This window comes from Psammomys obesus, unplaced genomic scaffold (genome assembly GCF_907164565.1).
Source record: "Psammomys obesus unplaced genomic scaffold, mPsaObe1.curated_primary_1811, whole genome shotgun sequence".
Classification (NCBI taxonomy): Eukaryota; Metazoa; Chordata; class Mammalia; order Rodentia; family Muridae; genus Psammomys; species Psammomys obesus.
This window is the reverse complement of record NW_026595981.1, coordinates 11,339,444-11,352,375: the sequence shown is the minus strand read 5'-3', so window position 1 is coordinate 11,352,375 and position 12,932 is coordinate 11,339,444. Positions and strand designations below refer to the sequence as shown.

At 46.4% G+C, this 12,932-nt stretch overlaps 1 non-coding gene across 1 annotated transcript; it reads left to right on the top strand.

Annotated features, from left to right (window-relative positions):
- Positions 1 to 12,622: 12,622 nt before the first annotated feature.
- LOC129686606 (U6 spliceosomal RNA) lies at positions 12,623 to 12,726 on the top strand. Its single transcript, XR_008721660.1, has one exon. It is a non-coding gene; the product is annotated as a U6 spliceosomal RNA (small nuclear RNA).
- The last annotated feature ends 206 nt before the right edge of the window (positions 12,727 to 12,932 follow it).

Below are 12,932 nucleotides of genomic sequence, written 5' to 3'. Positions count from 1 at the left end.
TCCAGCCATGCCCAAGGCCTTAATGGAAACTCTAGGTTTATAGATGATTAATTTCCTATTTGCGCACAAGAGAGCAACTTAAATCAATTATGTGTAATATCATATTAATTCAATGTAGTATACCTTTAAGCGAAGGGAAAGTATTAGATTGCCAAGAACTATCAAATTTATGATTCCTTTTATACCAGGCTTTTTACAGGGAAGCATTCTATAAAGCTTGTGTAGAACTTGGATGCCACAAAATCCAGGTTATAGATTTTCTGTCTGTAAATCAACAATTTGATCTTTATATGGATGCATTCGACTATAAGCCTTGCAATAAATTTAAATTTAAAACTATGTGGGTTTTATATTCTTTTCAATAGAACTATAAAACCCTCGTGCAGAAGTCATCAATTCAGCCTCATGCCTCTAGGCAGCTCCATAATTAAGTCATCCTAGACAGGTGATCGCCCGTCCTGCGGAAAGTCTATCCACGCTCCGTAATCCATTCTTGTAATGATCTCCCACCCGAAGCTTCTTTATTATGTCTAATCCTAGCGTTTCCCTTTCACTCTGACCCTATCCCCTCTGACTTCTGTTGGAGCTCATCCACAGTAAAGCTTCTGCAGTAAACGTCCTTAGACCATCGTTTCGTTTTACTCCCTCTCGTCCTGGTGAAAAAACATCACTCCGTTTCCTATTTATCATTAGCGCTGTTTGTACATAATAACTGTTTCCATTCTTCTGTCTCATCAGAGTATAATGATTTGCTATGGCAGTGGCCGTTTAGTTGATAGCTGTATGTGGTGCAGAATATTGACAAAGCAAAAAAATGACCTCCACGTACGTGCCTGTCATCTCTGACTGTATCAGGTTAGAGTAGTTTGAATTCATGCAGGGAGCTGGACAAGAGTGCTTGCTGCTGGGACAGGCATAGTGGAGCCCTCGGGAGGTAGAGGCAGGCCGATCTCTGTGAGTTCGAGGCCAGCCTGGTCTACACATAGTGAGTTCCAGGACAGCCAGAGATATATAGACACCCTGTTTGGGAAGAAAAAAAAAAAAGTGCTTGCTCTTCTTGGACCCAAATGTGGTTCTCAGCATCCATGTCACGTGATTCACAAGCACTTGTAACTCCAGCTGCAGGGAATCTGCTGCCTTAGACCGCTGCTGGCTTTTAGCTCATGCACACACATACCCACCCACCCACCCACATCCACACACTTAAAAATAAAATTAAGATTTAAACAACAAACTCACGGATGATTTACATTACGCTGAATTGTGTTTAATGGTGTCTAACCTATCAAAGAATGTTGTCTTCCTTTGTCCATATCCTTTCTTGCGACCTCACCATTTTAATAACAATGAGTCGTTGTTGGAATCCGGCACAATGTTGAGAAGGAAGGTGGCTCAAAAAACAAGCACAAACGATAGTCCTGTTACTATCCCTCATCACCCATTTGTAAAAATACTCAGTGGCAGTATTAATTTCTTTTCTTGAGACAGGGCCTATTTGTTGACCAGGCTGGCCTCAAACTCACAGAGATCCCAAGCCTGCCTCTGCCTCCAGAGTACTGTATTGGTGTGGTGGTTTGAAGGAAAAGGGCCACCATAGGCTTAGGAAGTGTAGCCTTGTTGGAGGAAGTGTGTCACAGTGGGTGGGCTTTGAGGTTTCAAGTGCTCAAGCCAGGCTCAGTGTCACTCCCTCTCCTCCTGCTGCCTGCAGATCCGGATGCAGAACTCTCAGCTACCTCTCTAGCACCATGTCTGCCTGCATGCTGCCCTGCTTCCGACCAGTCTTAATCAAATACTTTCCTCTAAAGGAGCTGCTGTGGTCATGGTATCTCTCCACAGCAATAGGACATTGGCTAAGACAACTGACAGTCAGGGAGCAGAAGACAGATGGGGCTATCACGGCCCAAAGGCCAGCCCTGAGCCGCTCACACCCTCCATCCATGCTCCACGTCTTCAAGGTCCTCCAAGTTTCAAAAGCGGCATGTCAGCTGGAAACCAGCTGTTAGAATGCATGAGCCTCTGTGGGACATTTCACAATCAGGGTATAATAGGGGAGATTTATTTGGTTCATGGTTTTAGGGTACGGTCTGTTGTGGCAGGGAAGACATGGAAATGTGTGCAGGAATGTGAGGTGGACAACCATGTAGCCTTTTATCAGTCAGCAGAGATAACACAGTATTCTGTTCACTTTCTCCTCAAAAACATTATGTATGTAGTGTGTGTGTGTGTGTCTGTGTGTCCACCTGCCAAGGAAAGTGCATAGAGATCAAAGGACACCATGCGGGATTTGGCTCTCTCTATCATGCTGGTTATGGATATTGACCTGAGGTCGTCAGACCTGACAAAAGCCGCCTTTACCCACTGAACCATCTTGTCCTAACTTTCTCTTCATTCAGTTTGGGACCCTGGTCCCTGTCATGTTGCCGACCACATTCAGGTTGGGTGGTTCCCATGCCAATTAAACCTCTCTGAAAACACCTTCAGACACAACCCAGAGGTCTGTACCCTAAAAGCGCTCAAGTGGACAGTGAGGAATAAACCACCCAGGGTGGGAAGGATGATGGACTGTCAGGACACCAGGAAATGCCCCTGCACATAGTTTCTTAAATCTACCAAGTTGCAACTGATCCAGGGGAACCATCAAGGAGCATTGTTCCACTCAACAGTTTTCAGTTCCAGTGGACCCATTTTGCCACCAAACACCGCCGTTTTCTTTCACAATCTCCCAGTGCGCAGGCATGCATCACTCCTCCCTGGAAATTCTGCTGTTAGCAAAGCCTTTGAGAGGCTGGTTAGAGCTTGCATGTTGCGCCCTCCCACCTGTCAACCGCTTCACGAGAAAGAGCTGCAGTGCTGTGTACAAGCCTGAATCAAAAGTCTTTCTTTGGGTCTTCGAAACACTTAAGAATAGCAGGAGTTGTTTTTTTTTTTTTTTCCTTCTGTGTATAAAAAGAAGCTCTCAGCCACAAAAAGAGTTATTAGTATTCTTTCAAAAGCCAGTATCTGTCTTGGCAATCTCGTCTTTTAACACATTTTTTTTCCTTTCATAAAAAAAAGGAGTTGCAAAGATTCAACTCCTTAATTTATCTAAAAGAAAAAAAAATTCAAGTATTTCTCATTTAACAGAAAGGCTATCAGATGGGCCCAAACTGCAGTTGTTGAAAATGAGAACTTTCTATAATCTGGTCAATCTCATTACCGTTCTCTTGCAATTATCTGACAATTTATGGGAAATGATTCTTAATATCTTTTTTTTTTTGTTGTTGTTCGTTATTTCAGACAGAGTTTCTCTACATAGCCCTGGCGGTCCTGGAACTCACCCTGCTGGGATTAAAGGCATGTGCCACCATGTCCAACTCAATATCAGTTTTTTTTTTTTAAATGCTACCCAATTTAATAACATTAGCTGGCATTTCAATAATGTATAAATAAACATCATTTCTAGCTCAACACTTCGTGAAGAAACTAGTCACAGTTTCCGGGTATAGCATCTAGCTTTGTAACTCCAGTATGTCCATAAATATACTTTTTTTTGGCATATGCTTGCATGAGAGTGTGTGTGTGCATGTGTTTGGACCCACGTCTGTGCAGGTTTTCATGTGCACGTAATGTGTGTGCACATGTGAGCTCTGATGTCCTCCTCAATCACTCCTCACTTCACTGACTTGCTGCCTGGAGCGCGTCAGCTCTGCTAATCTAACTAGCCAACTTGTTTATTCAATTAGTTTAGCTGTCCAGCTTGTTCTGAGGGATCCCTGGATCTACCTCCTAAGGACTGGGCTCACAGGCAGGCCACTGTGCTTGCCTGACTTTTTATTTATTTATTATGGATACAGTATTCCGCTTGCATAGGGGTGCTGGCCAGAAGAGGGCGCCAGATCTCACTATAGATGGCTGAACCACCATGTGGTTGCTGGGAATTGAACTCAGGACCTTTGGAAGAGCAGCCAGTGCTCTTAACCTCTGAGCTATCTCTCCAGCGCCCCCCCCCCCCCAGACATTCTCATTAAGAAGAGAACAAGGACTACAAAATTAATAATATTTTAACTAATAACATTTTGGATATTGGTGATGGGACGTGTTGGTGGATTGTGTTTGAGTGCGTTTTCTTTGTGATGTAAATTGTGCCAGGTGTGGCATCCTCACAAGCTGTTTAGAATTTAAGCAGGACCCATGAGCATGACCTAAAATTGTAAACATATTTAAATGTGTAGAGCCAGGCACGGTGGGTGTCCCAGCGGTGACACATCTGGACGAAGCAACATAAGGAAGGAAAAGAAGGCTTACCCTGGCTCCAGTTTGAGGTTGCAGTCCATCATGGCGAGGAGCCCAGGGTTCTTTTCCTTCCTTTTATCCAGCCCAGGGTCCAAGCCCAGAGGATGGTGCCACCCACAGCGGCTGGGTCATCAGCCCCAGCGACATAATTCCTCACCCCTCACAGGTGTGTCCACAAACTTGCCTCCTGGGCGCTGTCGAGTTGGCAACCAATGCTGACTCTGGCGGTAGGGCGTGCTCGGCATCCCAGCACTCAGGAGGCCGAGGTGGCAGGGACGGGGGTGGGGGTGGGGGTGGGAGGTCAGTTCCAAGTCAGTCCGGTGTGCCTCAGGAAAACCGTGCCTCAAATAAGCAAACAAGCACGTGTGGCACAACATAGCACTCCCTCTTCAGCCCTCTCCCCAGGTGGATAGGTCTCTCCCTCAGAAACTGTGCGTAGCTCGGTTTCGACCTTGCGGATATCATCTGTGCATGTGGTGAGATGCAAAAAAACATTTGGGTGTGTGTATGTGTGAATCTGCATGTGAACAGCGGAGGACATCCACCGTATTTTCCTCAGTTATTAATCTTATATTTATGTTCTGTGTGTGTGTGTGTGTGTGTGTGTGTGGCACACAAGTGGATGGCAGAACACTGCTTTCAGGGGCCGGTTTTCTCCGTCTACCATGTGGGTCTACCTCAGGGTTCCAGGCTTGGTGCCAAGTACCTTTATCTGCTGAGCCATATCACCAACACCGCCCCCCCCCTGCTTTTTGTATTGATTTTTTTTTTTTATAAATTAGATTTCTGAGCGAATGTTAATGTCGCATACCCTCAGTGTGTATACTTTAGATGACCAGAAAGTAACATATCAACACATGGATCATGATGTATAATCACACAGAAACTACTTCACTTAGCATGGGAACAGAGGTGATACCCCCCCCCCCCGACAGATGAGAAGGAAAATGAAGCTTAGAGGCTAGAGATGGCTGAGAGGTTCAGAGCCGCCCTTGCGGGGCCCGAGCTCATTCCCAGCGTTCACACAGCAGCTCACAACGTCTGCAGCGCCACTTCCAGAAGATCTTCTATCCTCTTCCGGCCTCCCTGGGCACCAGGCAAGCACATGGTGTCCATACATACATGTAGACAGAACATCCACACACAGAAAAATAAAGACAGAAACTCTTTAAAAATCATGCTTGGTGTCACATAAGTATTAAACAGTGTGATTTCTGGGTGACTAGACATAGATGTGCTTATTTATACTATCATTTCAGGTGTTTCTTTCTTTTTCTGAGGTACGGTGTAATGCTTCCAGGTTGGCCTTGAACTCTCTACAGCAGAGGAAGACTCTGAACTCCCAATCTTCTGCTTTCACTCTGGAGCTCTGGCATTACAGGCGTCGGCTGCTACATTAAAGGCATGTCCTGCTCCTGGCTTTAGTATTTCCATTTCCTGGTTCTGAATTTAGCATCACAATTCTGGTTCCCAGGATCTGGGGGTGTGGCCTAGTGGGTACCGCACTTGTTGCTTAAGTGAGATCCCGGACTTTGGATCTCCAGAAACCACCGAAACCCAGGGCGGAATGGCGGCCCATCTGTGATTCCAGCGCTCTGAGGGCAGGCTGGGATACCGGGGCAGCTGGCTAGCGGGGCCATGTCATCAAGTTCTGGGGTCAACTGAGAGACAGACCCTGCACAGTGAACAAAGTGGAACGTGGCGGAGCGAGACTCAGCATTCACCTCAGGCTTCACACACACACACACACACACACACACACACACGTGCACTCACACATTCAAACATACCCGAGTGCACACCCATCTCCGACTCACACTCGGGCACGTGAAGGAAATCACTTGAATCCCAGGACAGTGGCTAATAGTGGCAATAGGAAAACCACGTTACATATTCTCTCTACATCCTGGGGATCTGGTTATCATTTCACAGTGAATTTCTTTGCCACATTTTCCTCCTGATTTTTACAACTTAGCTTCCTCATGGAGAATAAATATTTTAAATCAATAGATACAGGAAAACCAACCACCGATGTGAGAATGGACATTTGTTAGCGACAGTGCAGAAACGATATCTTATTAAGTCTGTTTGCTACTTATCATGTGCTTTATTAATAATTTATTTGATTTCCAAATATGAGCAGATGGTAAAATAGCATAATATCCACACATGTAAAATGATTTGGGAACAGGGAATCAATGGCGATATTTGTGCTAGAGCATCCGTCATTCAGCGTGTGGCTCTCGGAGAACAACTGGAACTCTTAATTGCGGAGAACAGCATCTGTGAGCAACCATGACTCACCCAGAGGCTCGCTGGCTGCAGAGTGGTGTGTTTGGTAAAAGTCTCTACTCCGCTGTGGTTTGGACTTGAACACACTGAAGACTTGGGCAAGCAGGTGCTTTATATAGCCTGGGATGCTTCTGTTGCCAAGCTTCTCTTTCACATCTGTCCCTCCGTTTCCATTCTCAGCGCTGCCGTCGGGCTTCAGAGCCATCTGCCTTCTCCCACGGTCCACGCGAACAGTCTTTGAATTGCCCTCTCCTCCTTGCAGGGTCCCTCTTTCTGACTTCCCTGCACAGAGCTCGGGATTAATCCTCATGCAGTTCTAATTGTTCTTAGACCCCCTGAAATGAAATCTGAGCTCCCCAGCTAAGCACGCAAAAACCCTCCATGAATTTTAGCTTTATCCCCTGTCTGGCCTGAGTAATTTCTGTATTCCGAGGTCCGAGACCCGAGAGTGAAAACATCTATTCAGCTTCATGGAAACAAACAGCATCCTCCCACTCAGCCTGCCCTGCCCCCCTCCTGCTCCCACCTGGCAGACCTGGGGCTCCTTCCCTTCCCTTGATCCGCCGTCCTTTAACAAGGCCTTTTCTCTGGAGTCTCCGCACCCTGTTGAATCCCACCTGGGAGACAGCCATGAGCAAGGCACTCCACTCAGGTGTTTCTCTGTGAGGCCTGAGCGAATCTGACGACCTCCCCCAGAAGGCAGTGGGAGCACCTGGTGAGTGGCAGCGGCAGGCGGAAGCCCAGAGGGCACCATCACCACTGCGGGGACCAGTAAGGATGGAGTGCAAATTCTTCCGTCTGTCTGCCTGTCTCTGTCTATTTGTCTGTCTCTCCCTTCCCTCCATCCCCCTTCTTTCTCCCTCTGTTTTGAAACAGGGTCTTATGTGCCCCAGGCTTGCCTCAAACTTGCTATGTGCACTGTGAAGCAGAAGACTACCTTACCCGTCTTATCCTCCTGCCTCTACCTCCCAAGTGCTGCTGGGGTTTCGAGGCATGCTCTACCATGTCCAGTTTTCTGTGTTGTTGGGAATGGGATCCAGGGCCTCATAAATGACAGGCGGGCACCCTGACAACGGGCTCACTCTGCAGCCAGTAGCGCCCTCTCTTGCTTCCACCAAGAGTGCTGCTAGATGCCCTCTGGTTGAAAGTGCTTGATGTCACAGCCTCAGAGCTGGGCTTTCACCACTCAAGACACGCATGGCCTTGACGCTTTGGTGTATCAAAGCTACCCTGCCCTTCAGAGCCCTCCTACCGTCACAGAGCTGTGAGGTCTGTGGGCAGAATGTCACACTCTTGGATCTCCACTCTGACTTCAGGCCACCCAGACTGTCCCTCTGACTAGCTTGTCTCTCCAGATGCCTTCAGAGACTTGAGTGAAGATAGATCTTTCCCTTTTAACTCTGACCCATCTTCTTCTTCTCAGGTCTTTAAACAGGTGCCCCTATCCTGGGCTGGCGATCTGATGAAACAGTAGGTGCGGCATGAACTCCGATTCCTCCCCTCTCTCGATAGGGGTCTGGGATAGAAGAGAGAAGTAGTTTTCATGGACCACATCTTTGACTTGTCCGAGGGCATGTCTTCTTTTTTGAGTTAGAAGATCCAGTTCATAATCAGGCATGGTGCCGCATGCCCGTTGTGTTGGCTGTTTTTATGTCAGCGAGGCTCAAACTAGAGTCACCTGAGGGAGGGAACCTCAGCTGAGAAATCCCCTTCAGAACAATAAGCTGTAGGCAAGACTGTAGGGCATTTTCTTAATTGGTGATTAAAGGAGGAGGGCCCACCGTATTGTGGGTGGGGTTACGCCTGGGCTGGTGGTCCTGGGTTCTCCAAGAATGTAGGCTGAATAGTGATGAGGAGCAAGCCAGTAAGCAGCACCCTCCGTGGCCTCTGCATCCAGGTCCCTGCCGTGTTTAAGTTCCTGTCCTAACTTCCTTTGATGATGAACAATGATGTAGAAGTATAAATGAAATAAACCCTTTCCTCTCCAAGTTGCTTTTGGTCACAGTGTTTCATCACAGGACAAAACAAACAAACAAACAAACAATAAAACTAAGAAACCTATAATTCCAGCACTTGGGGGAAAAAAAAAGGTGAGTGGATCATAAGTTCAAGGTCACCTTTGCTATACATCAAGTTTGAGGTCAGCCTGAGATACATGAGATCCTGTCTCCAAAAAAAAAATCATAGCTGACTTCTTCCCTAGGGCATAAGAGCACTGTGAAAGAAGTTTCCATACCTGCTGGGTTTTTGTGACACTCACAGAGAGGGCTTTGGATTGTCTTTCCCTCTTCCCATCAACTGGCTTTTGAAACAATCTATTGCACCCAGACGTCATTGCAATAACTGAAGTGATATGGAGTTATGAAAGCAAACCCAGAAGTCTGCAGGAGCAGGAGACCTCCAAGGAAGCTCTTGTTTCCTCCTGAAACACAGCAGGGACCCCCTCTTCTTACCTCCTAACTGGAGATACAGCTACAAGGAAACCTGAGATGAACAGCCTGAAGGCAAAAGGCCAATATGCTAATGATGGCACAGCAGACAGAGAAAGAGCCAGTGTCACTGAAGTCACCTCAGAGGAGGGAGTCAGCTGCAACCCTGGTTATCTTCAGGTATGTCTTTAAAAATATTTACTATTTAAGATATTTATATATGATCTCTGAAACAGGGCCTTTGGCCATGTATCCCAGGCTGGCCTCCAACTCACAGAGATTGGCTTGCTTCTGCCTCCTGATTGCTGGGACCCAAGTTGTGTGCCTCCACTGCCCAGCTGGTACTTGTATATTTTAAGCTAGTCGTCCTTCAGGTGGACGTTGTGAAGCAGAAACAACTCAACAGTGCATAGCAGTTACCAACAATGCTAACTGTTGTTTTTTAAAAAGTAAAATTCCAATTGTTCTGTTTTACCAATAAAGACTCAGATACCAATAAAGGGGCCAGATGCTGGGGTGAAAACCTACTAGGTCAGAGAGGCAGAGAAAGCACACACCTGACCTTCTTACTCAGCTGATGTCCCAGAAAGAAAAAGGAAAAAGCCCAAAGCCTCAAGCCCCTTCTTCACACTATCTTAAATACCCTTCAACTCAATGCCCCTCCTTTTTTTTTTCTCCCTGTCAATTGGTTTATTGCTCCTCCTCTTGACCTAGAGTTAACTTTATTTAATCCTGTGTACAGAAAGCTCTAGAGTTAAAGGTGTGTGCTAAGGCTGAGTCACACCATAATCACCTATTTACAGTAAATAGAAGGTTCTTGGATTAAAGGTGTGTGCTAGGGCTGAGCTACACCAAACAAGAAACAGGTTTTTATAGTTCACAATGGGATCAAATACCCTGCAAAGTTAACCTCAAGACTCACTCCTGTAATCAGAAACTCTAAAGGTGGAGAACAAGAGGCTGGAGTTTAAGGAGCCTGCCAGGCGGCCCTCACACAGAAATTCAAGACCCGGCTTTAAACCAATAGCTGTAGTCTGCGTGTTGAAGTTCCCCCAGAGATCCACATGTGAAAGATGGGTTCCCTGTGGTGGGGCTTTTGAGATGTGGTGGACCTTAAGAAAGATCCCTGTGGGAGGTTTTCAGGTCACTGGGAAGAATACTCTCTCTTTCACCCCCTCCCTCTGTCTCTCTCTCGGCTTCTCCCCTCTTCCCATGCTGTGGTGCTTGTGTACTTCCTAGCTATGAGGTGTACTCCATGCTTCTCAAGGCTCACGGCAACAAGTCCACTTGATCTTGGACTAGAACCTCCAAAACCATGAGCCAAAAGAACCCCCCCCCCCCCAGATCTTTGATACACAGAGGCATTGTGGGTAGACTTTGTTAGAACCTGGCTCAGTGGATGTGCCAAAATCGTGGTTATGTTGAGATTGGACCTTTCAGTTCCGAGGTGCGTGTTCTCCATTCGGCCAGGGCTTCGGGCAGATGAAGGTTCACATGGAAGCGCCTCTTCGGAGAATTGCCTTAGCTGCCATGAATGATCTTGCCCAAGATCATGTCCTGGCTTACAATGACGACCTGGTCAATAATAATAAATGTTGACTTCAAGAGATTGTGCTGTAATTGTTAAGATTTCTAACAGTGGAGCGTTCAGGTGTTAAGAGTGTTTACCCAGCATGTACTGGGTTCCATTCTGAGTGTTTGAATGAAACCAGAGTAGATCAACTGGAAGGGTGCTTGAGAGTTTCAAGGGAAATTATATTTCTGTAATGCCTTGGGAACTGGATGGCTTCTTCCTCTGGCTTTCCTTTAAATTTATGTTTAAATTTTACTTATATATATATGTGTGTGTGTGTGCATGAGAGTGCACTCACTCCCACTGTCTGCCCCTCCCACTGCTGTTACCCCAGGGTGAAGGGCGGCTGCCCTGGGCATGTTCAAGCAGGCAGCTGGCCCTCCTCTCAGAGTCCATCAGGGTGGAAGTGAGGAGTGAGAATGATCCTAATCTTAATGTTTACTCCGCTGTATAAAAGGAGAATCTGTTTTGACATACGTGTAATTTAAAACATCACTAGGAAAAACAAAGCACTAATGTCCACTTTACACTACATTTTAGCTTTCATCACTCAAGCATCTTCTTTTTATCGGCCTTGAGTGGAATGCGCCCCTCTAGCTCAGCTTGCATACTGTCTCAGATGCACATCTAAGATCCGGGTGGAGGCTGCAGGATATTCTTCATGATACTTTGTCACCAACTCTCTGTCCTGAGGTGCTTGAGGTGTTTTTCCCCCAGGGGCAGCTGCTCCTCCTCCTCTGGTTGCTTTGACTCAGGCTGGCCTCAAAATTACCAACCTCTTGTCTCAGCCTCCCAAGTGTTGGGACTATATCAGGCCACCGCACACAACTGTTTTTTTGTTTTTTGTTTTTTTTTTTTTACTTCTTCTTCCTTCTTTCCATCCTCACGGATGACAAGGTAGCTAGCTCCTTCTGGTCCTCTCCTGGTTTCACCCCACAAACAGCTTCTGAGTACAGTTAACACTTGGAGCAGTACCCGCCTTCCCCAGTGACTGGTTCCTCACACCGATCTAATCACCACGTTGGTGATCAGTGATCTTTCTGACTCAAGTTACAAAGCACCATTTTGCCAGAAACATCTCAAAATTAAAAAAAAAAATGGCTCAGCATCACTGGCAGAGTAAATGCTATCTATAAACCAAAATCCAACATTTACGCTCCAAACAGAATTTCAAAATGAAATTGTGGAGTATATTTTTAAAAATCACAATTCACTGAAAAGAGAGCAAAGGGGACAAGTTGAGGTTTGGATTTGATAAAAGGGAGAACATTAAAAAATATAGATCATCTGTTGGACAGGTTATTGGAGATTGCCTTCCTGGAAAAAAAATCTTTAAAAATACAATCTGCAGGGCTGGGGCCGTAGCTTGGCAGCAGGGAGCTGTATGGGCAAGGACCTGATCTGATCCCCAGTGCTGGGGGCAAATGGACAGAATAGACGGTCGTTCATCTTGACTGATTTGGCCACAGAACCACCTTGGAAGCAATACCTGAAGTCAGTACATTTTTGAGGCCCCCTCTGCTGACCCTTGCCTCTCCCCGCTGTCTGTATCTCAGGGCATCGGGGCACGGCAGGGGAGTGGACACCAGGGGAGGAGGTTGAACAGTGCTGGTGGCGTGTGGGGCTATTTTGGCACGGGATGGAGAAGAAATGACGCAGCGCTCCGTCAGTCCACCAACTGAGCAGTCAATGGAAGCAGGTGGCATAATACAATCCTTCGGTTCTTCCTGGAATCTTGATGAATCAGTCAGCTGGTTCTTGAAAAAGCTAATGTAGTTACCCCACCCCCAAGGAGACGCAGTAAAGCTGCGATTCCAATCTGAAGATGATTCTGATCACAGCACAGCAAAGATGTCTCTTTCTCCTCCCTCCTTCAGCACGTCCAGCTAGTATTCAAAGCCTAAAACACACAGCAGTTTCAAAAAGTGCAACCGTCGGAACTCTGTGGGAGGCACACGCTGGCACAAATGTCACGATGTGCACCAGCGCTGTAGACACGGACCTGGCTCCACTTCTCCCCAGTCTGATTTCTTAAAAATACATATATTTATTTCCGCGCTTGCTTTGGCAGCACTCCACTAAAGTTGGAACAATACAGAGAAGATTAGCACGGCCCTGCACAGGGATGACAGGCAAATTCGTCAAGCGTTCTATGCTCTCATATATGCGTGTAGCGATAATCAATGAGAAAAAAAGAAGCTATGGATTTAAAAGAGAGTGAGGAGGGGCATATCGGAGGGTGTGGATGGAAGAAAGGGAGGGGAGAAATGATGGAGTGATGGAGGATTATAATCTTAAAGCATAAAAGATTTTTAAAAAAATACTTTATAGAGTGTGTGTGTGTATGTGTGTGTGTGTGTGTGTGT